At 36.8% G+C, this 4,254-nt stretch overlaps 1 protein-coding gene across 2 annotated transcripts in view; it reads left to right on the top strand.

Annotated features, from left to right (window-relative positions):
- Nucleotides 1-1,360: 1,360 nt before the first annotated feature.
- Nucleotides 1,361-4,254, top strand: part of LOC106963806 (MAGUK p55 subfamily member 3-like) — a 40,120-nt gene continuing 37,226 nt past the window's right edge. For both annotated transcript variants that reach the window (XM_015058906.1, XM_015058904.1), the window contains exon 1: nucleotides 1,361-1,634. The gene's annotated coding sequence lies outside the window, so the exon portion shown is untranslated. The remainder of the gene's footprint in view (nucleotides 1,635-4,254) is intronic.

Here is a 4,254-nt window from a genome sequence, read left to right as displayed (position 1 = left end):
AAACAGAAAAACAACCATGCTACGGGCCGCCGGCTCCAAGTCCTACACACCGAAAGCAAATTGTACATTCACATAATCATTCACATTAACGAATGTATTTATATATTACAACACAGATTATGAAAATAATAAATAATATACCTACAGATAAACTGGATACATTTGGAAAACTCCCACCTCTCCCACAGGAGAACCTGACATCGGGGTTCCCAATCTTAAAGTCACACGTTTATAACAATGACGGAGTTTTCAAAGGTGTTACAGTCAGGTAAAAAACAATCTGAATAATTAAAACAAAAAAGAAGTACAACCGGGTTATAAGTGCATCAAAACTAAGAATTCCAACAAATTATGATCTATAAACTAGGGGTGCAATGATTGTGGTTTTCTGGCCGATCGCTGATTACTGATCTTCAAAAATCCTGACCTGCTGATTCAGATTGTCTGAAATGTTGCAAAATATAGTAAGAAAGTTGCTGAGTTGGCAACAGTGGGGCGACTGTTGTTAAATGCAAACATGCAGACATGACAGTGGCTGATTTTTAGACCTTTGCTGAGGTAGAGAAGATCAGTGGATAAGATCGGCTTCACAGGTGAGCATCAGGTGATCACTGACCTCCTAAAAATTAAGGAAATTGGTGCAGATTAATCGGTGTGCCCCTACTATGAACACATCCACACTACCAGGCAAGCACTTTAATGCATTTGTTGACTTAATTTAAAATCGTACAAAGGTTTGGGACATATGTCTGGATACACAGATGTGGATAACCTCTTATTTTGTGTGCATGTGAAGTATTTTTTGCCCCATAAAGTTCATAGAAATCCTAAGCGGTTCCTCAACTCTCAGATTGGATTGGAAATTATCAGCAGCCAGAAAAATCCAGATTGGTGCATCCCAGTAAAAATAGATAGTAATATTCACTTTGTCCTTTTATTGAACATTCAAACTATAATATACTTTAAACAGAGAAGAATATATTGTCCATCCAACCAACACATCCAGATCCTGTTAACACAAGATCTAAAATAAGTAAAAACACATTTCTTCTGACTTGATAATCATCGATGATTAGGGTGTGATCATGGTAACCAAACCTCTACAAAACAAGTCACATCACATTTTTAGCAGGTTCTTTTTGAGCAGATATTGCTCAGGATATTGCTTATGTCACATGTAGGGAAGAGATTAACTGTGCACATCTTTTTGTCACCTATAAGGATTTCAGTAAAGATTTATACGGAACAATACATGGGAATGACCACAAATGGATTTCTACTCATTTATTTTTACGAAAACAGTCATTATAAAGAGAGAACCCGCTGAAAAACCTGTGAGCATGGAATTTACGAGGCGTCCCCGAAGGCAGCAGGAGGAGAGCCGAGACAAGGCGAGAGCGAAGTGGCGTCGGGGGGAAGGGGCGGCTCATTTGGATAGACAGGAAGGAGCGGGGAAATAAAACCCAATGTATGTCACTCAGCTGCGGACCAGACAGGCAGAACCTGAGAATAAAGAAAGAAATAAAAATAAATAAACAAAACAAAGGTTGGTTTGCATTTATAGCGGCCGGGCTGTCGAGTGGAAACAAAGACAGACGGAGAGAGGACCGCACGCTGAGAGGAGCCTCAACAAGGTAAGGATGCTTTCAATATGCGCTCACTTACCTCTGCACGCTTTTTAGCCTTTATTTATTAGTCTGAGACTGAATGAGCGGTGTAGAAATGTACAGCGCAGGAGTCTGAGACTAAACAGCGCTGAAAGAATATGCTTTTAAAAAACAAAAGCTTTGAGAAACTCTTAAATGTTGTAGGTTTGACAGCACATGTATGAAGGGAAAACGTGTGTGACTGACTGGACTGCATGTAAATGAGGGGTGTGGACTACCTGCTCCAGTCCATCTCAGCTGGACTATAAAAAGTAATTTTACGGCTTTATTTGCTCTTTGTAGGCAAATAAAGATATTTGTTGAGGGAATTATGGAAATTAGTGATTTTAATTGGCAGTAAGTGAACACACAGAAGTCCTAAAGGCATTTTTAGGATTCTGTAACTGTGTTGGGAATAATAAAAATAATAAAATCTCTATCCTAGTGAAAATATACACTTTATATTTGAAGCACGATATTTTGGTGAGCACATATTTTGCAATCAGTGTAAGTAAACAAATGCACTAATGCAAAGATGAGTACTTTTTTACCTTTTGGTAGTGATAAATTGCACATGGGGTTCCACAAGGCGCCATTCTAGAGTCACTTCCATTCAATATATGTTTGCTCCTCCTATTTCATATTGCAGAGCTGAATAATGTCTCTTAAATCAGAACTAAAAACACTTTTGGTTACTGTAGCCTTTCCTGTAAAGCTCAAATATTTGGTCAGTTCATTTTTATTATATCTTAGCAAGTTAGTTGATTGTTTTAAATTTGTATTTTGTTTGTTTTTATTTTTTTATTTCTTATTTTACTGCTTGTATTTTTATGCAGTTTTCTTTACCTTTTGTTCCTTTATTTTTATTTAAAGTTCTTAGCATACCCTGTTTATGAATGCTGCTACAGGTAAACTTCCCTTGTCTAAAATATTAAAAACATCAGCAACAAATAGCAGAATACAGAAAAAACTAGACTGATAGAGGCCCCACATAGTCATTTATTGGACAAAATCAATATGAATACATAGGAAATAAGAAAAAAATAGCAAAATTGTGCTACAAATAAACAGATAGTTAAAATAGCAGAGTAAAGTACAGCAACAAGTTGCCAAATACTGCAGATTAACAAAAAAAAAGACTATAAGACTTAAAATGATGCAACAATTGTTGTAAGGGGCAAAAGGACATATAAACCTCTTAAAATATCAAATTAGTTAAAAAAATTATAAACATATTGCATTGGTTTATGATTTGGCCAAAGTTTAATGCTAACAAACTGTAAAATCTCACAAATAAAGCTCTTTATTTGAGAATTATAGCCTTGTATCCGATGACATCGATCTGTGTCGTCTTCTAGCTTTTCACTGGATATTGTTACACTGTATTATTGCCACTTTCCCATCATCCTTGAATCAAACCTCTTCTGCATCGACTTCTGTATAAAATTTCTTCTCTGCCATGAAAGATAAAAAGATTTTGCCTGCAGGTTTTTGGAGTGTTTTGTGAGATAGACTCTGAGACCTCGGGGTCCGTCCCTCAGACACAAAGGCAGCAGCTTTTATTCCAGCAGCGAGCGCTCGGGCCGGCCTGATCCTCCATCCGGCTGCTTCTCAAATGGGGGCGTGCTGAAGGTGTTTTCAAGTGATTTTCTTATAAGCTTCTTAAGAGCCGTCTGCCTCCTGACCTCCTCTGCACAAACATTTCAGTTTCTGTCTGGTGTTTTATCTAAGCGGTCTCAAAATCTCACATAAGCCTTAGGATATCAAAATAACAATGCAGGTTATTGTTTCATATTTGGGCTTGGTTTCAAATCTTGATTTTGAACTTGTAAGATTACATTTAGTGAGAAATTTACAATAATTTGGAAAGAGAAGCTTGATTTTGCTAGTAATTAGATGAAAATGCATTTATTTTTAGATTACGTGTCAAACAGAAGGTCCGGGTGCCAAATCCGGCCCACCGTAGCTTTTTAAGTGGCCCTTTAGACTCCAAACTTAAGCATAAATAGAACCGTCAAGATAACAGTTGTGTGCTTAAATATTGTTTTGTTAATCAAATCAAAGTGGCTCTTTACTTGAAGCATTAGGCAACGCTTCCAGTTTTACTACGGTGTGGAAATTCACACAAAATCAACAAATTGCGTCATTTTTTGTGCTAATTCATAATTGGGAGTTTACTGGAAATTTTCCAAAATATTGGTTTGAAGTGATGCCAACTCCCGCCTGTAGGTGGCAGTATATTTTACTCCTCCACTTCTGCCTCTCTGTACTTATGTCAAGTTCTAGTCTGTGATCGATTTTTTTTTTGTTTGTTTGTTGCGAGTAACAAAAAGTCACATTTAAAGTCATACATAAGTGGAAATATTGCAAAAGTACTTGGTAATATTTTTAAATTAGCAATTTATTGCAAAACATTACAAAAATAGAATGACATCCTGGAGGGACTGATCGATATGAAAATGAACTTATCAAATGCAGAGACGGTTCTAACTTTTTGTTTATCGGGTTTATCGATACATTTAGGCAGAACCGGCCCTTTAAGAATACAACCCCTGGCAAAAAGTATGGAATCACCAGTGTTGGATGAGCAGTCATTCAGACATTTCAT

This window comes from Poecilia latipinna, unplaced genomic scaffold (assembly GCF_001443285.1).
Source record: "Poecilia latipinna isolate Pla-1442-1.1 unplaced genomic scaffold, P_latipinna-1.0 Scaffold1583, whole genome shotgun sequence".
Taxonomy (NCBI): domain Eukaryota; kingdom Metazoa; phylum Chordata; class Actinopteri; order Cyprinodontiformes; family Poeciliidae; genus Poecilia; species Poecilia latipinna.
The sequence above is the reverse complement of the archived record's forward strand: the minus strand, read 5'-3'. Positions and strand labels throughout refer to the sequence as shown.